This window comes from Podarcis liolepis (assembly GCF_965112155.1).
Source record: "Podarcis liolepis genome assembly, chromosome: 3".
In the NCBI taxonomy this organism is placed as follows: domain Eukaryota; kingdom Metazoa; phylum Chordata; class Lepidosauria; order Squamata; family Lacertidae; genus Podarcis; species Podarcis liolepis.
The window spans coordinates 19,808,048-19,832,244 of record NC_139557.1 but is presented as its reverse complement, the minus strand read 5'-3'; the positions used below and the strand labels follow the sequence as shown (position 1 = coordinate 19,832,244).

Sequence of the window (24,197 nt, the reverse complement as noted above, 5' to 3'; positions counted from 1 at the left end):
TACCACTCTGGCGAGACAGTCTGTGGGCAGATAGGGTCTCAGCTACTGTACCAGATGGAGCTGGTAGACAGCTGCCCTGGACACAGAATTGACCTGCGCCTCCATGGACAGCTGTGTGTCCAAAATGACTCCCAGGCTGCACACCTGGTCCTTCAGGGGCACAGTTAGCCCATTCAGGACCAGGGAGTCCCCCACACCTGTCCACTCGCCGTGCCCCCAAAACAGTACAGTGGTACCTTGGGTTGAGAACTTAATTCATTCGGGAGGTCTGTTCTTAACCTGAAACCGTTCTTAACCTGAGGTACCACTTTAGCTAATGGCGCCTCCCGCTGCCGCCGTGCCACCAATGCGCGATTTATGTTCTCATCCTGAAGCAAAGTTCTTAACCTGAGGTACTATTTCTGGGTTAGTGGAGTCTGTAACCTGAAGCATCTGTAACATGAAGCGCCTGTAACTTGAGGTACCACTGTACTTTGTGTTGTCAGGATTCAACCTCAATCTGTTAACGGCCATCCATCCTCCAACTACCTCCAAACACTCACATGGGACATTCGCTATGATATCCCTTTAAACAGTCATGGCTTCCCCCAAAGAATTCTGGGAGCTGTAATTTGTTGAGGGTGCTGAGAGCTGCTAGGAGACCCTGATTCCCCCCACAGAAGCAAAGTTTCTGGAGTTCCTCCTACAAAGAGGGGTTGGTTGCTAAACCACTCTCTGGGAACTGTAGTTCTGCGAGGGGAGTGGTGCAGGGGAATCTAAGACATGCTTGTGATCTCACTGTGCACAGACTTTATGTTACAAAACCATCTCCTGAACAGCTCCCAAGAGTTACCGTATTTTTTGCACCATAACACTCACTTTTTTCCTCCTAGAAAGTAAGGGGAAATGTCTGTGCATGTTATGGAGCGAATGCCTGCGGGTGGCGGGGGGGATCTGCTGCAGTCGTGAGCAGAGGATCCATAGTTCCCTTTCCTTCCCTCCTCCATGGTTACAAAGCATGGATCCACATGGATCCTCAGGATTTTTGCATTGGGCTACTCCAAACTCACTGTCAGATCACATGTCTGTGGCCACAGCATGAACCACAAAAATCATATATCCACTATTTCGCTTAGAATATTTTTTTCCTTCTTGTTTTCCTCCTCTAAAAACTACATGCGTGTTATGGTCTGGTGCGTGTTATAGAGCGAAAAATACGGTACTTTGCACAAAACAGCCATGCGTGTTGTTGAGAAGGCTGTGATCGCTAAACCTTTGAGAATCGTTCTGCACAACTGCAACCGTCACTCTCTTCCACATCAAATAGGCCGTTGGACGACGTCATTCCGCCAACACATCTGTCACCGACGCAGCAAATTTAGGGGGTTTCACCCTATAATTAGCTTCTGAAGAATCAATAAACCCAGCAGCAGTTTATGTGCAATTAACTGGTAAGTTTGGTAAGTTAATATATATATATATATGATTTTCTCCCCTCCACAGTGGAACAACTCTGAAAACTAACCACCTTTTCATGTTACAGCCGGAATTCAAAATTAGCCAGGCACCAGGCACATTTTGCACCTGTCATCAACTGGTAGTGACCAAATGAGGATGCCTGATATCTCCATCATCTGGAGGTGCATGCCTGCAGAACATTGGATCTTGACCGTTTTCACATACTAGCAGCATATCCTGTATAATTCTATCGGTTATACTTCATCTGAACCATCGGCATGAATTTCAGGAACCAAAATGCTTTTTCTGTGCAGCCTGAGTAGGAGCGGTGAATGATGCTATAGTGAATTGCCATCACTCGTCTTCACTTACCCCCCCCCCCACTGCCCTGCTCACATTTGTAAAGGATATTCTTATGTTATGAATGGTCTGTGTCACCATTAAGAAAAAGAGAGGTCGGAATAGGCCAATATATATGTGGACTGTCCCTGGGTCAGGTGATTTTTCTTCTTTAAGTTCTCAAGCCTCTTAACCTAGCTCAAGGTTGTCATCTGAACCAGCCAGATGTTTAACTGAGAATCAATCACGGTCAATCCATCATTTGAAAATCAGAGCCCCAAAATGGCAATTAGGCATTCTGTTTGGTGACTGTAACAGCTCAAAAGTTGCGTTGCTCCATACGACTTTCTGGTTCCTGAAATTCATTCTGGTTGTGCAAGATAAAATATCACAGGGAGAATTCTACAGGATGTGTTGCTAGTGTGTGAAAACAGTCAACATCCAGTGATCCCCAGGCATAGCACCTCCGGATGGTGGAGACGTCAGGCGTCATCCTGACAACCGGGCATCTTCACTTGGTTGCAACTGGCCGATAGCCAGGTGCAAAATGCACCTTGCACCTGGCAAATTTCAAATACTGCTTGATATGACATGAATCTATGGCACCACCACCCCTGAAAGAGGTATGTCTGGTATAGGTCACTCCCCTCCATATTATAGGATGCGAGGGTGATTAGCAGAGGACTACTCATTTAAAACACTAGCAACCCATAAGCTTCAGTAAACAAAACATATGAACCTACCTAGACCCTGAGATCATCTTCTGAGGCCCTCCTTCATGTGCTTCCTCCTCGAGAGGTCCAGAAGGTGGCAACACGAGAACGGGGCCTTCTCTGCAGTGGCTCCCCATCTGTGGGATGCTCTCCCCAGGGGAATTCGCCTGGTACCTTCATTATACACTTTTAGGCGCCAGGCAAAAACGTTCCTTTTTAACCAGGCCTTTGGCTGACCTAATCAGTATCCTACACCCTTTAAAATTTGGCTCTTTTGGGGGGGGGGTATTATTAGATTTTTATTTTTATTTTACATATTGTGATTTTTTTTGTGAACCGCCCTGAGATCTCCGGGTATAGGGTGGTACAGTGGTGCCTCGCAAGATGAAAAGAATCCGTTCCGCGAGTCTCTTCGTCTTGCGGTTTTTTCGTCTTGCGAAGCAAGTCCATTAGCGGCTTAGCGGATTAGCGCTATTAGCGGCTTAGTGGGCTTAGCGGATCAGCTGATAAGCGGTTTAGCGGCTTAGCGGATCAGCTGATAAGCGGCTTAGCGGATCAGCTGTTAAGCGGTTTAGCGGATCAGCTGATAAGCGGCTTAGCGGATCAGCTGTTAAGCGGCTTAGGAGATCAGCTGATAAGCGGCTTTGCGGATCAGCTGATAAGTGGCTTAGTGGATCAGCTGATAAGCGGCTTAGCGGATCAGCTGATAAGCGGCTTAGCGGATCAGATGTTAAGCGGCTTAGCGGCTTAGGATCAGCTGATAAGCGGCTTAGCGGCTTGGGAAAAAGGGGGGGGGAAGGAAAAAAAACCCGCAGGAACTCGCAAGACATTTTCATCTTGCGATGCAAGCCCATAGGAAATTCGTTTTGCGAAGCACCTCCAAAACAGAAAACCCTTTCGTCTAGTGGGTTTTCCATCTTGCGAGGCATTCGTCTTGCGGGGCACCACTGCATATAAATTCAATAAATGAAATGAACTGAACTGAAGGAGACTCCTTTAATACCTGGTGCTTTGGGTATATCTCTTCCCCCTTTTGATTCAGTGAGAGCGCTCCGCCCAGCCTCACCCCCTCTGCCAATGCAGAATAACAGCACCTTGTACTCTGACATTGCATGTTCTGCCTACAGCCAGTCGGCAGCAGCACAAAAGCATAGGTTGGTTCTACACCAGCCGAATGCTGATGGGCAAGCAGCCTTTGCAATCCACATGCCGCATCACGGTTGCATAACTGAGTGTTAATGGTATGGTGCTCACGTTTTTTTTTCTTTCTTAAAAAGGCCAAACCACAGGAACTAGGAAGCAAAGGTCTACTCAGCTAGATTCAGGAGCCACACAATTGCGTGGGTGCCTTACGGCATGCTGTCATGGATTTGGAAATAATAATAATAAACCACCGCAATGGATACATCATGTAATAGTCTGGTACCATGTTGAAGTGACGGCAGTGAATGGTACAGACAGCTCAGGATGTTTTAATAGGGTTTAGCCAGGGTGGGGTGGTGAGAAGGTGTGTGTGTGTTTTCCCAGTGAAGATAAAACATGGCACAATATCAATAAGGCTGATAATGGACTTTGCAATAAGCTGTCGGATCCGCAGGTCAAGTGGCCCATTAACAGGAATCTTTTTGCACCAAGATGCAATCCTCTCTAGAGCTAACTAAAACTAAGCAAACTGGAGTCACTTGTTTCCATGCCCTTTAACACCCTACTATCATGTAAGATCCCCTTCATGGATCACTGCCTTGTTGCGGTGAAGAGACTTGAATAACTCCAAGAAGTTATGAGCTATGCCATGCAGGGCCACCCAAGACAGACAGGTCATAGGTGAGAGTGTACACCAGGGGTCAGCAAACTTTTTCAGCAGGGGCTGGTCCACTGTCCCTCAGACCTTGTGGGGGGCCGGACGATATTTTGAAAAGATATATATGAATGAGTTTCTATGCCCCACAAATAACCCAGAGATGCATTTTAAATAAAAGGACACATTCTACTCATGTAAAAAAAATGCTGATTCCTGGACCGTCTGTGAGCCGGATTTAGAAGGCTATTGGGCCAGATCCGGCCCCTGGGCCTTAGTTTGACTACCCATGGTGTAGACTAAATGTGATCCACCTGGAGAAGGAACTGGCAATCCACTCCAGTACAGTGGTACCTCAGGTTACAGACGCTTCAGGTTACAGACCCTTCAGGTTACAGACTCCGCTAATCCAGAAATATTACCTCGGGTTAAGAACTTTGCTTCAGGATGAGAACAGAAATCGCGTGGCTGCGGCTGAGCTAAAGTGGTACCTCAGGTTAAGAACAGTTTCAGGTTGAGAACGGACCTCCAGAACAAATTAAGTTCTTAACCCGAGGTACCAAGTTTGCCAAGAAAACTCCATGGACATAAAAAAGGAGCAGCTTTGAGAAGAAAGTGATAGTTTCCAAGGCATGCTCTGGTTCATGGGGTCACGGAGAGCCAAAGACGACGAAGACGACTAAACAACAACAACATCATGTAAGACCCACAAATGGGAGTACTGGGGGAAAGGATACTTTGCTTGGCACATGCAAACGATGTGGCAGAATTCCTCTCGCTGTTTGTCACCTCTGGCCCTTCCCCTGAGCTTGCCCCCAAAATATACTGTACAGAACCATTGTAGGTTCTGCAAAGACGAGTTGCTTCCAATGCTCCCAGCATTTAGAGGGCAGGAAAGTGAAGCATGAGAGGTAAGAGAAAATGCAGATACAAAGGAGGAAGGAACAGTAGAAAGCAAGGAGAAGAATCTGACAGACCTCAAAGGAAACAAAGGAAGCGCAACAATAGGGCTGGGTGATCTATCGTTCAAAATCGGTTTGAAGTCCATACCGTGATATCAGCGTCATCATTTTTGCCCTGGCAATATATCGCGAATCATGGTGTGCATGCGCTTTGAAAAATCACAATATCATATAGTAGCCTAGATATGGAGTTCAGTTACAAAACAATTAAGGGGGAAATACAGCCACAACAAAAATAGCAACTCATTCCATACAAAATGGTTTTGTGTATATACATATGTTGCATATTATTTTCATACATTTCATTCCTCTTTCGATGGCCTATTGCCATCTATGTCAACTTCCTCTGTATGTAAGATTCCAATAAATATACGTTGTTGTTTTAAAAAGTAACTTCTGTCTGTCTTTCCTGTTTCGCTTGCAAGTCTCACAAAGCAAAACTCGAATTTCAGGTTTTGAATCTATCTAGTATTTGTCACAGCTTTATTGATTCATTCCAATTGAGTTCCACCTTTCCTCCACGAATCTCCAGGTGGCATCCATGACTCTCCTCACAACAACCCTATGAGGTAGGTTAAGCTGAGAGACTCTGACAGACCCCAGGCTACCCAGCAAATTTCATGGCTAGGTGGGGTTTTGAACCTGGGTCTTCCCAGTCCTCTTCCGACACTCTAACCAACTGCACCACAATGGCTCGGTCCCACAGCAGGAAGAAAAATATTCTCAAAAACTGCAGCCAGAAGCAGAAGCAATGGCTGAGGTGAAGCTAGTGCGGCAAGGTGCTCAACAGTTATAGAGCAACTGGGAATATCTGTACCTTTTGTCAGCATCACCTCCTGGCCTGGCTAGCTGATGCATTCCAGAAGACTGATGTCGCAATGTTGCTGAGCACACAAAGCTTCAATAGGCCCTTCTGGGATAGTGAGATTTAAACAGCACAGACAGCAAAAACAACAGAGATGCCCCTTTCTTGAAGGCAGGGACAGAGAAGGTCACTCCACCACACAAATTGGGCTGCTTTGGAATATTCCTATCTAGCAACTCTAGAAAGATGGGCAGCACTTGGGTCTAAATACATTAATACTCAAGATGCTATTGAAACAACAGCATCTGTTTGAACGATACGTCACCACATGTCCATATATATATATGATCTTTTCTCCAATGACAAAATGGCTTTGTGGGGAAACCCGTCTTTAAAAATCAGGAAACAAATGGTCATATGGAAAAAGTGGGTGAATTTGGATATATTATCATTAGACCATCTGAGAAACGAAGAGGATGAATTTTATACATATTCTGTCTTAAGAGACAAATACAGATTACCTACAAATGCTCAGTGGCAATCTCTCCAAAGAAAACAGTTCCTAACCACCATCTACGGGACGCGGGTGGCGCTGTGGGTTAAACCATAGAGCCTAGGGCTTGCCAATCAGAAGGTCGGCAGTTCGAATCCCCGCAACGGGGTGAGCTCCCGTTGCTCGGTCCCTGCTCCTGCCAACCTAGCAGTTTGAAAACACGTCAAAGTGCAAGTAGATAAATAGGTACCGCTCCAATGGAAGGTAAACGGCATTTCCGTGTGCTGCTCTGGTTCACCAGAAGCGACTTAGTCATGCTGGCCACATGACCCGGAAGCTGTGGGCCGGCTCCCTCGGCCAGTAAAGCAAGAATAGCGCCACAACCCCAGAGTCGTCCACGACTGGACCTAACGGTCAGGGGTCCCTTTACCTTTACCTTTAACCACCATCTACAGAACAGCAGCTTTTACAGCCTCAGAGACCCCAGAGATATTGAAGCGGCTGATTAATACTTACGCAACAAGAAAACAAAACACCAGCCATCAACATATATAAATCTTTGTTACTAGCAAACCAATTTGATATGCAGGTATTGGGGGTGGAATGGAATAAAGAATTAGAGATCTCAGTTTTGACCACAGAGTGAGGAAACTTTTCTAAGTGCTATAACAAGGGCATCTCTGGACCTTAAACTGAGGCTCATGCAACAAAAAATAATATTTAGAATATACTGGACCCCATAACGTTTGTTTAAAAAGGGCTGTCTAAGGTACCTAACTGATGGAGATGCAATAGGGATACTGCTTCTCTAAAACATTTTTTTTTCATTGTCCTATATTGAAAGATTTTTTGGCAGAAGGTAACTAAATTATGGTGCTGGAGGAGACTCTTGAGAGTCCCATGGACTGCAAGAAGAACAAACCGATCCATTCTGAAGGAAATCAGCCCGGAGTTCTCACTGGAAGGACAGATGGTGAAGCTGAGGCTCCAATACTTTGGCCACCTCATGAGAAGAGAAGACTCCCTGGAAAAGACCCTGATGTTGGGAAAGATGGAGGGCACAAGGAGAAGGGGACGACAGAGGATGAGATGGTTGGATAGTGTTCTTGAAGCTACCAGCATGAGTTTGACCAAACTGCGGGAGGCAGTGGAAAACAGGAGTGCCTGGCGTGCTCTGGTCCATTGGGTCACAAAGAGTCGGACACGACTAAACGACTAAACAACAGCAACAAACTGAAACTATCGGCAGAACTGTGCGGAACAACCTTACATTTGCAGAGCAAAATATCCTCTTGAATTACATACCCAGCACATGGAACCTTACAAAAGGACAATACGACTGGACTCTCCATGCCCTTACCACAGCAAAAAGACTGATACTGATGAATTGGAAAAATAAAAATGCGGCTTCCTTCTACAATTGGATTGAAGACTTATACAAACTTGCAACATATGAACAACTTGCATATAAACGAAGACTTGTCATGGACAAATTCAACTACGTTTGGAATCCATTCTTTCAAATACTGTAATAGGTTAAGATCTTTGTAACAACTTTGTAAAGTACACAGTTTTGGGTGTTTCCCCTCCTCCCCTTTACTTTCCATTCTACAGTGGTACCTCAGGATAAGTACTTAATTCGTTCCGGAGGTCCGTTCTTAACCTGAAACTGTTCTTAACCTGAAGCACCACTTTAGCTAATGGGGCCTCCTCCTGCTGCCGCGCTGCCAGAGCACGATTTCTGTTCTTATCCTGAAGCAAAGTTCTTAACCTGAAGCACTATTTCTGGGTTAGCGGAGTCTGTAACCTGAAGCGTATGTAACCCGAGGTACCACTATATATGGGTGGTGTTTCTCTTTTTCTCTCTTTTATTTACATCTCACCATATTTAGTGCACATATAATTATGTACTTTTTAAATAAAGATGTCGGGGGGAGGGGGGAAGGTTTCAAACACCGATTTCCGTTTTGAGGAGCCATCATATCATCGGTTACCGTGCTCGGCAGAAGCAGAAACGTGTGAAGCTCTCTTGTCTTATTCGCTGTTTTCTATGAGGTCTGGATCACGGCCAGGAAACTGACCGATCCCATATTACGCCACTTCCTAAGTGACATTGAATTGGCCGTTATTACTTTTCACTGCTCTGGAAGATTTAGTTCAATAATTAGGATTACCTTGAGGGCTGTGTGCCAATTATTCGCCGGGTCTTCTAAATGTGCTTTTCCTTCTTCCATGTTGACGTGTCCTTGGAACAGTCTGTGTGGGAATGTTCCCTGATATAGGACCACTCTGCCTCTCCACAGGGTCAAGGCAGGACAAATTCTGACCTCTGGTTTATAAATTTGCCTCCAGAGAATTACTTTTAATTTTAACCAGCCATTCTCATTTCTTAAGCTCTCCTACTGTTTCGAGGGGAAGTCCTGGTTTTGCAGACTGGAAGCCTCTTTGTTGCTTATTGCTAACGATTACAGATACAGTGGTACCTCAGGTTAAGTACTTAATTCGTTCCGGAGTCCGTTCTTAACCTGAAACTGTTCTTAACCTGAAGCACCACTTTAGCTAATGGGGCCTCCCGCTGCTGCCGTGCTGTTCTCATCCTGAAACAAAGTTCTTAACCCGAGGTACTATTTCTGGGTTAGTGGAGTCTGTAACCTGAAGCGTATGTAACCCGAAGTACCGCTGTACCCTATTTAGACAACTATGGATATAGCAAGAAAAGGAGAAAGGGAAAAGAGGCTATATAGCTCAGTGGTTGGAGCATCTGCCTTGCAATCAGAAGGTTTCAGGTTCAATCTCAAATAGTGAGATTGCATCTGTCTGAAAACTAGAGAGCTGCTCTCCATCTGTGCAAATAGGGGTTTCCGAAACTTGGGTTTCCATCTGCTTTTGGACTACAATTCCCATCATCCCCGACCACTGGTCCTGCTAGCTAGGGATGATGGGAGTTGTAGTCCAAAAACAACTGAAGACCCAAGTTTGGGAAACACTGGTGTAAACAATACTGAGATGCATGGAAGTTTGTCTGATTCAGCAAAAATACTTCATTACACATAACCTCACTTTATAAAAAAACCTTATCAGTCATAAATTTCACATGCCCAGCAACAGAAACGATTTCAGCAAGATCTATTGATTCACAATGCCAGGTCATCATCTTTTATTATTCCCATATGTACAAGTCAAAACCAGGTGAGGGTAGCCAGTGGGCCTCAAACCCTCAGTGAGTTAGGAACTTCCCCTGCATGCAAAGACAGGCTCTGGCGGATTGACCGGACGGGACCAACAGTGGGTCCAAAGGTCAAGGAGAAGGTTTCTGCATGTGCTGGAGAGAGAAGATAGGGGCAGATGGGGCTGGTCCACCTGGGAAGGCAGCCCAACCAGGCGAAGGAAAACTCTGATACTAAACCTCAGCTGCCTTGTGGGATATGTTCAGGAGAAGAACAGGCTAAGGAGTAATCCCTACACACAACCTTCTAGCTGTTAAGTCCACCAGCCCTTGCCACATGGCATCTTGAGTGGTGACGACTAGCCAGAATGCAGTTTTGGCCCATTTCCTTTGAGAACTTTTGAGTAAATACACCCAGGACTGGACTGTATCTCGCCACAAATGCCTGGAAGGCAAATCACAAGATATCATGAAATCCTATCAAGAGACCCAGTATGGTCCAACTGTTGGGCTCAGATCTGGGAGAGCAGGGTTCGAATCCCCACCCAGTCATGAAGTTTACTGGATGGCTTTGGAACAGCCTCTCAGCCTTCCCCACCTCACAGAGTTGTTGTGAGGACAAATTGGGTAGCGGAAGAAGGAGTTCACGCCACCATCAGCTGCTTGGAGGAAAAGTGGATTATAAATGTAAAATACTGCAGCGCATTCAGTGTTATCCACTGGTCATTTGGCAATCCCTGTCCATCAGACCCTCACTTTGAAGTCCTTTGCTCTTCATAAAGGACACCGCTAAAATCTTCTAAGCTCTGGAATTTTGCACGAGAATTGGCCTGGGTACCCATCGCATCCAAGAGGGAGACATGTGGCAAGTACTCCCACCCAAAACATACTTTCTTAGGGTCATTCCTACGTTAACGATGCCTTTCTTCTAATGTATTTTGCCCGGGAACGATCGTTTCTAACTAAAAGCAACCACAGTGTGCAAGGGAGTGAGCGAACGGGAGAGATCATTGCATCCGTGATGTTTTCCCATTAAATCACACACCCCACCAAGATACTATTTGTTTTCTGAAAACGTACTCGCTGCAAGATTGCTCCAGATTCCCCCCCCCCAAGCAAACACACACACACACAGACACCATGCCAGCTTTTTTTAACATTAAAGAATGTGCTTGCACCAAGAACGTCTGCAAACACACACACACACACACACACACACACACACACACACACACAACTAAGCCAACCTGGCTGTTCTCCTCTTGCAGGCCCCTCGGCTCCTTCCAACACCAGGACTAGCGAGAATCTATTTTCCCAGCGAAACTTCTTCGTGCAATTAATTACTCTCCGACACTTTTGCTGACAAACCGGACCACATTCTCAGCAAAGTAGTGCAACCCAGCACCGCTCCTTGCCAATCCTGCTCTGCGTGAACGCTAGCCAAGGGCTGGAGAAAGAGATGATTTCACACTAATGGGTTGCTGTAATACAGTAAAAATTCCACAGCCGGGGTGGGGGTGGAATTAATGAAGACAAAACCCCCAGTGGCGAACTTCTCTGGTTCTCTTCCCCTCGCCTGTTCTTAAGAAACGTGTTCACACCCTTGCTCTCTGCAAAAGAAGTCTAGAAAACCCCTCTTGGATTTAGAATCCATCCCCCACAAGGATGCTTGAAAACGGTTCCTGTCTACACATACGGTGTGTGGTTGTGCATGGAGGGGGGAGTCTGTTAATGGCAATTACTGTTCAATGTGCACATTTAAATCAAGTTGCGGGTTTGCTTCACTACAAACTCAGTTCTTGGTTTTTATTAAAGATTTTATAGTGTTACAAAACAGCCAAATAAACCAGGAAAAGTACATACAGGCAGTGCTTTTTTTCTTTAAAAAAATGTTTAGGTGCACTCTCATTTTCCTTGTTGTTGTTGTTTAGTCGTTTAGTCGTGTCCGACTCTTCGTGACCCCATGGACAAGAGCACGCCAGGCACTCCTGTCTTCCACTGCCTCCCGCATTTTCCTACTCATATTGAAATACTGTCCCTCAATGAGGCCAAATTTTGATTCACAAATGTTTAGGGGTATGCATACCCCTGCGTCCCCCCAGAAAAAAGCACTGCATATAGGGTCTCTACTTTCTATTCTCTGAATCTTTTTCACAGTTCATTTACGTTTGGTATGAGACACTATTGTCATAGACATCATGCGACTGAGGGAAAAGAGAGGGGAGAGAAGGAGATATCAGGAGTGAATATAGCCCACTGGTTCCAAAACGTATGGGAAACTGCCCTACTAGAAAAGTTAACCAACAAACTTGGGACAAACAAAGGAGGATGCCTTCACCATGGTGGGTCTCCCCTTTATCACACACGCAGCACAACAAGACAATGGCCTATTCCGCCCCCGCCCCCCCAGCATACGAATCAATGTTGCTAATCTGACTCAACAATCCAATCCCCAATCACTCATACAAACACAATCCACACTGCAACCAACCGAAGGCTACAAACTCAAGTTTTTGTCACTGTACAGCTACAGCCAATCGCTTCTTGGCAAGTGTACCTGCACGAGGCTGATGTTTCCATTTGCCAGCTTCACAGTCTTTACATAATACACTGTAGGTAAAGGTGAAGGACCCCTGGACAGTTAAGTCCAGTCAAAGGCAGCTATGGGGTGGCAGCGCTCATCTTGCTTTCAGGCCAAGGGAGCCGGCATTTGTCCGCAGACAGCTTTCCGGGTCCTGTGGCCAGCAGGACTAAACTGCTTCTGGCACAACGGGAAACTGTGATGGAAACCAGAGTGCACGGAAACGCCATGTACCTTCCTGCCACAGCGATACCTATTTATCTACTTGCACTGGTGTGCTTTGAACTGCTAGGTTGGCAGGAGCTGGGACAGAGCAATGGGAGCTCACCCTGTTGTGGGGATTCGAACTGCTGACCTTCTGATCAGCAAGCCCAAGAGGCTCAGTGGTTTAGACCACAGCGCCACCCACATCCCTCCAAAATACATTTACCTTAATGCATTTTAAGGTAAAGCAACAAAAGGTTTGTACCACTAGAAATAACTTCCTGATGGAATTAGCCTCTCAGTTGTGGAACAGGCTGCCCTGATTGTGGTTTTTAAGCAAATGCTGAAGGCTACCTATCAAGAGATAATGTGGCTATGGATTTCCTACATGGACAGTGGGATGCACTTGGGTCTCTGAGGAGCCCTTCTCTTGTTTTAAGTGTAACCTAGAAATATAATACATGAAACAATCAAGGTAGCCCAAAAAATAAAGAGAAAGAACTAGCTGAGGACATCAATGCCTAAAGCATCCCAACTGAAAGAGGGTTCACATCAATTCTCTTCTACAGGGTGCTGCTGCACAGCTCAACTTTTGGAAGATGATTTCCGGCTTAACTGGATTATTATTACAGTGGTACCTCGTGTTACAGGGACGTGGGTGGCGCTGTGGGTTAAACCACAGAACCTAGGGCTTGCCGATCAGAAGGTCAGCGGTTCAAATCCCCGCGATGGGGTGAGCTCCCGTTGCTCGGTCCCTGCTCCTGCTAACCTAGCAGTTCGAAAGCACATCAAAGTGCAAGTAGATAAATAGGTGGGGAGGTGGGACGGCATTTCCGTGCACTGCTCTGGTTTGTCAGAAGTGGCTTAGTCATGCTGGCCACATGACCCAGAAGTTGTACACCAGCTCCCTCGGCCAGTAAAGCGAGATGAGTGCCACAACTCCAGAGTAATCCGCGACTGGACCTAATAGTCAGGGGTCCCTTTACCTTTTACCTCGTGTTACAGACAGGATCCATTCCGGAGGCCCGTCTGTAATGTGAAATGCCCAAAACTCAAAGCGCTGTGTCTGCGCAGGTGTGTGACGCAATTTGGAGCTTCTGCGCATACACGAGTGGTGAAACCCGGAAGTAACCCGTTCCGGTACTTCCGGGTTGCCGCGGGATGTAACGCGAAAAGACGCAACATGAAGCGGACGCAACACGAGGCATGACTGTATATTTTTTAGGAGGAAAGATTAAACAAGAGTGTTGTGAAGCCTGACCAAAAATAACCAAAGCCAAGTTAAAGAGTTGCTTCCAAATATTTTTGTAATATCTGATGAAAAAACAAAGGAGAAGGGAGAAGGCTGATCAGGTCACTAATGGGATAAGAAGGAGCCAGCTTCCACTGTCCCTTTAAAACACACTTAGGAAATTGAAGGGCATTACAAAAAAGACAATTAATGCACCTTGATTTTGAGAAATAAATCCATTTTGAGTGCAGCAATACCATTACCATCCAATGTACCATAGTACACTAATACTTCAAAGAAAATGAACCTAGACTACTATTAAAATCTGTATTCTGGAAAGACGGGGTGGATCTCTGCAGTATGGGCTTCCAGGTGACCGTTGTTTCTTTTATTATTTCAGCATTTGTCCTGATTTGTTTGCACAAAGTTTGGGGAGAGCTTAGAAAACGCCAGCTATTTATCAAGCATTCGTCCCAATTTGTTTGCAAAGGAAGTTAGATGGCATTATGTCAAAGCAAGCGTTTTCGAGTCCTTTTTCCAATCACGTTCCTTACCACAAAAAGTCTGGGGTTTGTTTGTTTCTTTGGAGTGGGGGATGTGTTATACAACGGTATAAACACAGCATTTAATTGCCCGACTTGAATTGAACAATATATTGATTGCATCTCATCCTAAAATAGCAGTAGCCTGGAAGCACCCACATTTTAAGGAACATCTCCCTTGCAGATGGCAAACCTTGAGTTGCAGGTCTGCCAAGATCAGCAGAATGTGACCCGTATTGAAAACATAACTGTTTTCTCCTGCTCTGGAAGGCAGGAACTGAACCAATGGAATCAAGTTACAAGAAAGGAGAATCCGACTAAACATCAGAAAGAACTTTCTGACAGTAAGACCTGTTCGACAGGGGAATGGACTCCCTCAGAAGGTGACAGACTCTCCTTCCTTGGTGGTTTTTAAGAAGAGCTTGATCCATCTGCCATGGATGCTTGAATTAAGATCCCTGCACTGCAGGGGGTTGGACTAGATGACCTGTGGAGGACCCTTCCAACTCTACCATTCTCTAAGTCTCAAAGAGTTTGTCATTCCCCTTACTAAGCACACAGAGACACAGAGTCCAATCTGATGCAGTTTCATGCTAAAAAAAACAAACACATTCCCTAGTAAAAGACCAAAATTACTACAGTACTTTAAAGTAGAAAACCAAGTTCTGTATCTGAGACGTCCCCCATAGAATTACACAACATTCACATTTCAAAGAGAAAAAGTCACTCCATTTCAAAGGGGAGAAACGATTCCAAGTCAATCTCAGCAAAACACCCACCCTTAAAACACACACACACACACACAATCCGTGAGGCTTCACTCTTCTGAAAGGACATCCACGGAGCATGAGAAGCTGAGCTAGAGCTCAGCCCTGGAAATCTGTTCGTAGGCTTCATGCGAGATACCCAGGCTGCAATCCTAACCACGTCTACTCAGAAGCAAGCCCCACTGAATTCAGACTGCAGCCTTAGCCAGTACTTGCACACTCCACCTGCAGCCTAGATGGCAAGGTCACTGCCTCTGAGCGTGTGCAGGGTGCCTTCCTTTCTCAAAGGAAGCACAGCTCGCCCCGACACAACCCCTAAACTGCAGGGCTGAGTTTCCACAACAGTGTGTCCTATGGGACCCTCTGGCGCTGCAAATAAGAAACGGAGCGGCGCTCTCAGTTTTACGCAAGGTGTGGGGGGCGGGATGGTGCTCTACAAGTTTAATAAGTAAGTTAATAATGATGAAGAAGAAGAAGAAGAAGTAAGGTGCGGGGGAGCCCGAGGAGGGGGGGGCATTGAGGGGGAAAAACATTGTTCTTCCCAGTCCCCTTAACGTGAACTGAAAACTTGGGAGGCGCAAAGAAAAGCGGAGCGGATACAGCCAAGTTTCTTTTGCGCGCACGAAGCAAAGGTTGGAGAGGCAAGGCGAGGCGACCCCAGGGAAAGTTTGCGGCGAAAAGGCGGACCCAAACGAAGGCAAATAGGAGGCGGAGGGGGCGGAGGGGGCGGAGAAGAAGGGGAACCCCCCTCCCTGACCCTCTGCACCGCGATGGAGGGGGGAAATACCTGGCACTGGAAGCGTGGCGCGCGGGAAAAGGGAGCTGCTCCGTGGAGCAGCTGGCGGCGCCCGGCGCGCGTGGCGATTCCCCAGGACGCAGCGCGGCTTTGGCAGGCGCTCGCCGGCAGCCCCGCAGCAGCGGCAGGAGGAGGAGACACAGAAGAAGGGCGGTCCTTCGGCCTCCCGGCTCCCCCCCCCCACCGTCTCCTGCAAGCCCCACATTGCGGGGAAGGAGGCGCGCCAGGGATGCTCGCTGCGGGCGCCCCGACCGATGAGGAAGGCCACGCGAGATGCTTGCCCGGAGAGAGAGGGAGAGAAAAAGGAGAGGTGGCAAAAATGTAACGCGCCGCGCTGCGCATCGTGACGACGCAGGAGTCAAGTCCCACAGAAGTCAAACGCTCCGAAGTTAAGCCGCATCCCGAACGTTTAGAGCACGAGACTTCCTCATTCTCTCTCTCTTTTAAAGGAACTTCAGTTCCCTCCTTCGCAATGCTACAATTCCCAGCACCCTTAAAAAACTACAGTTCCCACGATTCCTGGGGAGGGGGGAGGATAGGCTGTAGTGTGGTTATTGCCCTGGATTTAGGGTTCCCCCACAGAGACTGATGAGCCAATGGGGCCCTAAGTAATAACAGCAACTTATATTTATATGGGTACCTACTCAAAATTGGGGGGGGGGGGAGATTTGGTCCTGGTTCAAGGCACCATATTACCAAAGTTGGACCCTACAGCATAGGAGCCAATTCCTAGGAGCTGAGGTCCCGTCCCCGTAAATTACTCGAGGGGGCCAAGCCCCCCCCCCAGTTGATGAGCATTGCCATCCAAATTGTGCATGTGTGGTGCATCTTGTGATTGATTATGTGGAGTGGGGCACCCCCCCCAATAATCTACTCAAGTTGGCACCCCTGCCCTGTGCCCAGTGGCGTAGCGTGGGGGGTGCAGGGGGGGCCCGGCCGCACCGGGCACAACACCTGGGGGTTAGGGTTAGGGGGCACAAATCCACGGGTTAGGGGGCGCAAATCCATGGGTTAGGGGGCGCAAATTACTTGCCTTGCCCCGGGTGCTGACAACCCACGCTGCGCCACTGCCTGTGCCCATTGTCATCCCTAACAGCTGTGCTGAGCTGGGTGTGTGGTTGATGGGAGCTGGAGTCCCCATCACATCGCCTGGTGGAGGATCACAGATTTCACCCATCCCTACCTTAGGCCACGTTAAGGGACATGGGTGGCACTGTGGGTTAAAGCACAGAGCCTAGGACTTGCCAATCAGAAGGTCATGGTTCGAATCCCCGCGATGGGGTGAGCTCCCATTGCTCGGTCCCTGCTCCTGCCAACCTAGCAGTTTGAAAGCACGTCAAAGTGCAAGTAGATAAAGAGGTACCGCTCTGGCGGGAAGGTAAACGGCGTTTCCGTGCGCTGCTCTGGTTCTCCAGAAGCGGCTTAGTCATGCTGGCCACATGACCCGGAAGCTGTACGCCGGCTCCCTCAGCCAATAAAGCGAGATGAGCGCCACAACCCCAGAGTCGGCCACGACTGGACCTAATGGCCAGGGGTCTCTTTACCTTTACTTTACCTTTACCTTAGGCCATACTTCCTTCATCCTTTGGGGATGCTATTTTCCCCTGTGACAATACCTATAGCCCACAATCGTGCTTTGGCAAGCTCGGGGAACCGCTCAGAGACAATGAAGGAAATTGGGGGTAAGGCAGCAATGTGCCACTTGTCACTGAGCGATTCCTCGGCTTGCCAGAGCAAGATTATAGACTAGAGGCATCATCGCAGGGGGAAATAGCTCTGGAAATTTACCTAGCAGTGCTTCAGGAGGATGGAAACCTGGAATCAATAATTCCGTGCAGGCAAGTGGTGCTGATCAGAGAGAGAGATGAGAGTCCTTGTGTATTGAGAGCGTTTAGTCACATTCCCACTCTGCTCTCATGAATAATGGAAACATTTCCTTCCCCCTTCTTTTGTATCTGGATGAGGGAGTGCACATAAAATGCCGAACTCTTCCAGACTCTCCACATCCCTGGAGAAGATGCATTACCCAGTTCAGGCAGATGTCCTACAGATACACTTGTCTGAGTCCCTCTGAACTCTGCGGGGCTTGCTTTTGAGGAGACACATGTAAGCTGTCTTCTGGATGGGACAGCATTGTTGTTGTCAATTTGATTTATTATCCGTCCTTCACTATAAGGTCCCGGAGCAGGTCGCGACAACAATGAAGCAACTTACGCAACATCTCTGTAGTGTTTGCTCTGTCAACAAATGCATAAAGAGGCAGATGATGAAGGCAAGTATATATGCCTATACGGCACAGCCAGCCTCAAAATTCCCAGATTTGGGAATCGGCTGCAGTGCCGCACCCCAGATTTTCTAGACGAAGGGCCAAGCTGGGCATGACTGTTATTTCCACCTTTATCCCTTGCACACCTATTTTTAAAACCATATTAAACAGTGCCAATGGATGCTTTCCTCCCATTGCAAAAGGGACGTGTGAGGGCAAAAAGAGAGAAAAAAGTAAAGGACCCCTGGACATTTAAGTCCAGTCAAAGGCGACTATGCAGTTGCGGAGCTCATCTCGCTTCAGGCCGAGGGAGCCAGCATTTGTCCACAGACAGCTTTCCAGGTCATGTGGCCAGCATGACAAAACTGTTTCTCGCGCAACGGAACACTGTGACAGAAGCCAGAGCACACAGAAATGTTGTTTACCTTCCCGCCACAGCGGTACCTATTTATATACTTGCACTGGTGTGCTTTCGAACTGCTAGGTTGGCAGAAGCTGGGACAGAGCAACGGGAGCTCACCCGGTCATGGGGATTCGAACCGCTGACCTTCCGATCGGCAAGCCCAAGAGGCTCAGTAGTTTAGACCACAGTGCCACCCGCTTTAAAGCCCACCACCATGACACCATAGGGTCTCAAATTTCAGCTGTGTCCTGTGTGGTGCCAAAATTTGGCGGCCCCTCGCCCCTCACCTTCTACCTCAGAGTTGTGGTACTGTTGAGGCTCTGCACCTCGTGCAACCAAACTGGTCAGTCACACTCCCCTAAATCTGCCTTTGTCATATTCCTGATCAGGTCCTCCCCCTTATGCCATCTTTTTTCTTAACAACAACAATTTATTGTTTATATGCCACCCATGTGACTAGGTTGCACTCTGGGCAGCTCCCAACAAATTAAACACATTAAGCACAGTAAAACATCAAACATTAAAAACTTCCCTATACAGTGGTACCTCGGGTTACATACACTTCAGGTTACATACGCTTCAGGTTACAAGACTCCGCTAACCCAGAAATATTACCTCGGGTTAAGAACTTTGCTTCAGGATGAGAACAGAAATCGTGCTCCGGCGGCGCAGCAGCAGGAGGAGGCCCCATTAGCTAAAGTGGTGCTTCAGGTTAAGAACAGTTTCAGGTTAAGAACGGACCTCCGGAACGAATTAAGTTCTTAACCTGAGGAGCCACTGTACAGCTGTAAGAAAATAAAGTAGATTAGCTAAGATGTATAAATCTGAATCAGATACGTGTAAAGAAACTGAAGGAACTTTTTTCCACGTGTGGTGGGCATGCAAAAAAGTTAAAGGGTATTAAGAAATGATTTACAATGAGATGAAAAAACTGCTGAAATCAACTATTCCCCCCCCCAAAAAAAAACCCCAGAGGCATTCCTTTTAGGAATGGTTCAGACAGAGGTACCCAGGAGTCAGAAAAAAATCTAGTTATGTATGAGACATCAGCAGCTGGATACTGTTAGCCCCAAAATGGAAAGTGAGTGAGGTCACTAATAAGGAGGATGGGCAGCTTAAGACATTAGAATATGCACAACTAGCAGGGTTAACAAGCAAATTTAGAGAGCAAGAAGAACAAGTATTTAAAGAGGAGTGGAATTTTGTTGGTGAATATATAGAAAATAATCACACACAGACGAAAACGCTGACAGCATTAAGGTAAATTCAACAGCACAGCATATTTAAAAGGGATATTAAAATGGGGGGGGGGGGTTGAATTAAATGGATATACAAGAATTGTGGTTAAAATAAAGGAGCCTTGGAAGGGGAAGGAGGAAAGTCGTTGAATGCATTGGTATACTGAAAGATTTTAATTGTGGAAATGGCTATTTGAAAAACTTTTAATAAAAATTATTTACAATAAAGGAGGAAATATCCACACAGTCATCAAAGCAGCTTTAAGGCTCTTTTGTTAACCCCAAATTCCCATCCCAGATGGGCAAAACCAGAGCAACAGCCCCTTTGGCAACAGGGGCTGGACGTGTCTCCTTTAGATCATCTTTGCTATCTTGTGTGTTTATGACACACAAGTTTGTTTTAGACAGATGGATCTCGCTTTCCTATGATAAAAATCAAGTCGGCTTGCAAGGAAACATATGAAGCGCAACAGCATTAAGAGCAAACCTAACAATCAAACCGACCTCCGTAAAACGGCATCATAAACAATAGCACAGTGATGGAGAAAGAAAGCGTGGCCAAACCACAAAACGCTTTAATGTTCTGCAATAATTAAAACGAAAAGTCCTGGGACTTGGTCCCAACGTGAAGCACTCCTGCTGTCGGGCAAAGACGCAATTCCTTGCAGCCATTCAATGCACAGGCAGAAAACATCTGAGGAGTTGTCATCTTGCAGTGGAGGCTTTCTAGGGTTGCCACCTATCAATAATAATAATAATAATAATAATAATAATAATTTTTATACCCCACCCACCTGGCTGGGTGTCCCCAGCCACCCTGGGTGGCTCCCAACAGAATATGAAAAACACAATAAAACATCAAACATTAAAAACTTCCCTAAACAGGGCTGCCTTCAGGTGTTTTCTAAAAGTCAGGTAGTTGTTTATTTCCTTGACATCTGCTGGGAGGACGTTCCAAGGGTGGGTGCCACTACTGAGAAGGCCCTCTGCCTGGTTCCCTGTAACCTCACTTCTCGCCGTGAGGGAACCGCCAGAAGGCCCTCGGCAGAACAATGGGGGTGGAGACGCTCCTTCAGGTATACTGGGCTGAGGCCATTTAGGGCTTTAAAGGTTAGTACCAACACTTTGAATTGTGCTCGGAAACGCCTGGGAGCCAATGTAGGTCTTTCAGGACCGCTGTTATATGGTCTTGGCAGCCAATGCCAGTCACCAGTCTAGCTGCTGCATTCTGAATTAGTTGTAGTTTCCAGGTCACCTTCAAAGGTAGCCCCAGGTAGAGCACATTGCAGTAGTCCAAGCGGGAGATAGCCAGAGCACGCAGCACTCTGGCAAGACAGTCTGCAGGAAGGGAGGGTCTCAGCCTGCGTACCAGATGGAGCTGGTAGACAGCCGCCCTGGACACAGAATTGACATGCGCCTCCATGGACAGCTGTGAGTCCAAAATGACTCCCAGGCTGCACACCTGGTCCTTCAGGGGCACAGTTAACCCATACAGCGTTGTCCCTTATTTCAGTGTAAAATATCTGGTAGGAGAGAGCAAGAAGGAATTGAGAGTGAGCCTCCTGGGGGCAGTGGGAATAGCACTGGAACGGTCCCAAAGAAACCACAGTTCCCAGAATTCCTTGGGGGAAAGTTTAAATCATGGGTTGGCAAACTAAGGCGCGTGGGCCGGATCAGCCCCGATTGCCTTCCAAATCTGGCCCGCGGACGGTCCGGGAATCGCCGCATGGACCGCCAGCGCACTTGTTCTTTCCCTCTCCGTCCCTCTCCCTCACGCCGCGCCAGCACCTCCTCCCTCCCTCCTCCTGGTTTCTCCCCACCCTGCCTAGAGGAGAAAGGGAGCTGGGCTTTGTTGGTACCAGCCCTTCTCCAGTGCCCTTTCGCTCTCTGCTCATCGTCCCTCCTCCACCACCGCCAACCCCCGCCGCTCGCAAGACACAGGAGCCGCGGTTGGCTGAGGAGGAGGAGGAGTTTGGATTTGATATCCCGCTTTATCACTACCCTAAGGAGTCTCAAAGCGGCTAACATTCTCCTTTCCCTTCCTCCCCCACAACAAACACTCTGTGAGGTGAGTGGGGCTGAGAGACTTCAAAGAAGTGTGCCTAGCCCAAGGTCACCCAGCAGCTGCATGTGGAGGAGTGGGGACGCGAACCCAGTTCACCAGATTACAAGTCCACCGCTCTTAACCACTACACCACACTGGCTGAGTGCCCGAGCAGCTGCCATTTAAAGCAGCTCATCGTCCCTTTCTCATTCCTCCCCCCCCCCAAAAAAATGTACTCTGGCCCCTCACAAGGTCTGAGGGACAGTGGGCCGGCCCCCTGCTGAAGAGTTTGAAAACCCCTGGTTTAAATGTATGGCACGGATGTGACCTGGAAGGCCACAATATGCCACAAAGGCAAACCACCTCTCCTTGTGAGCCCATTTCATGAGTAAGCAGCTCGCTGAGCACTGAAGCAGCATTGCTTAATCAGAAAATAATAATAATAATAATTGACGCGGCTCATTCTTAGCCCAGAAGTGCAGAAGGCATTCAAGGGAAGAAGGGAAAAAATCAATCTTCCTAGTATTTGTACTGCTTTTTCCCCTGGAAGGTATTGGTGCTGTAATAAGTTCTGTTCTCTAAAGAGACCTCGGCGGAATTGAGAACAGACTTCTTTGTAACAATACAGGATTCACTGACATCTCGCAACTGTTGTAAGAGTGGCTTTGGGAATCGTGCGGTCGTGCTCGGAATATGTTCGGGATGCACGGCGAGCTTTAAGTGCTGCGTCAGCAGTTCCGGGACTGGTTAGGAACTGTTGCGATATTCATATAAAACAACACTGGAAACAGAACACTTAGATTGATCTCACGAGGCACGCACAGTGCTGTTTAGGAGCAAGCCTCCTTTGCTTAAAAAAATATATGTTGGCCTTCCACTTACTTAAACTCTGCAGCTGTATATTGTACTTAGTTATAACTCGCACTGTAAAGATCAAGTATCTGTATTAGACATGGGGAGTTGGGCAATTCTAATGATTCACAAGTACTATTACTATTACTATTATTATTATTATTATTAGAATTTATATCTCGCCTTACAACCGGAGGTCTCAGGGCGGTACACAGAATAGAATCAGAATATAAAGCCACAAAATATATAATCAAAATAAAACAACCCGATAACCCCCACCAAACACATTTTAGAAGGGCATAGGATATCAATCAAATAAATTTTGATTGAAGGGGAGGAAGACAATGCAAGATATTACCCTTTCCAGAGCGCATGCTTAATGCTCCCATGGCAAGTTATCAAGCAAATCTTGTGTCACTGCCTAAAAAGAATGCCCTTTTCCAAGGCGTGACAACTTATTAGTTTTCCTTTTCCTAAAGTGTAAGCAGAATCCACAGTCACTTCCCTTCACTGTTACAGAACAGTGGGTGGAGTCATACAGAAGCCCAGAAGGGCTGGCTGAAGCATTTAAATTATTCGTGATCTTAATCTCTTAAATGTTCCCTAATACGGTCATGGAGCATTACCAGCACAGAATGCAGATGCTGATGAGAAAGTCTACTTACATCTCCATCCACTTTCTCACTCACTGAATGATCAATCCAAAGGAGATGGCTATGCCTCTAGAGCCCTCGTGACCAAGGAGCCAGCAGAGGGAGGTGTCACAATGAAGGGCGTGTCACAAGGACCTCCGCAACCTAGCAACCACCAGCACTCAACTGACACTACTCTCAACTGACACGACTAAGTTTCTTTTTATGGCTTTTAATCCATGTTCAGCTTTTTACAAGTATGTAAAATGAAATTTATTCCTTTATAGCCAAGCTTCCGTTGTTCCTGCACCTACTTAGCATTAGCTGTCTAATCTACCTCTCTGCCTCTCTGGTCCTATATTGCCGAACAGTGGAAAACCAGAAAACACCCCTTGCGTGTTTATTCATTTTATTACCCTCCTTCATCAGCAGGTCCCAGGGCAGGTTAAAGGTAAAGGTTTAAGGGACCCCTGACCATTAGGTCCAGTCGTGACCGACTCTGGGGTTGTGGTGCTCATTTCGCTTTATTGGCCGAGGGAGCCAGTGTACAGCTTCCGGGTCATGTGGCCAGCATGACTAAGCCGCTTCTGGCAAACCAGAGCAGCGCACAGAAACACCATTTACCTTCCTGCCGGAGAGGTACCTATTTATCTACTTGCACTTTGACGTGCTTTCGAACTGCTAGGTTGGCAGGAGCAGGGATGAAGCAACGGGAGCTCACCCCGTCGCGGGGATTCAAACCGCCGACCTTCTGATCGGCAAGTCCTAGGCTCTGTGGTTTAACCCACAGTGCCACCCGCGTCCTTTTTAACCTTTACACCAACCCTGTGGAGTAGGTTAGGCTGAGAGGCAGCAACTGGCCCAAGGTCACCCAGTGAGCTTCATGGAGGTGCAGGGATTCGAACCCTGATATCCCAGGTCCTAGTCC

General features: G+C 47.1%; 1 protein-coding gene across 3 annotated transcripts in view; it reads right to left on the bottom strand.

Annotated features, from left to right (window-relative positions):
• The window catches only part of KCNS3 (potassium voltage-gated channel modifier subfamily S member 3), a 66,315-nt gene extending 42,947 nt beyond the window's left edge, over nucleotides 1-23,368 (bottom strand). The window contains exon 1 of one of the 3 annotated variants that reach the window (XR_014524080.1): nucleotides 23,303-23,368. The gene's annotated coding sequence lies outside the window, so the exon portion shown is untranslated. Of the gene's footprint in view, nucleotides 1-15,073; nucleotides 15,273-15,825; nucleotides 15,907-23,302 lie in introns of those variants that run through there. The other 2 variants (XR_014524081.1, XM_083495634.1) reach the window with 2 other exon arrangements.
• Between the last annotated feature and the right edge of the window lie 829 nt (nucleotides 23,369-24,197).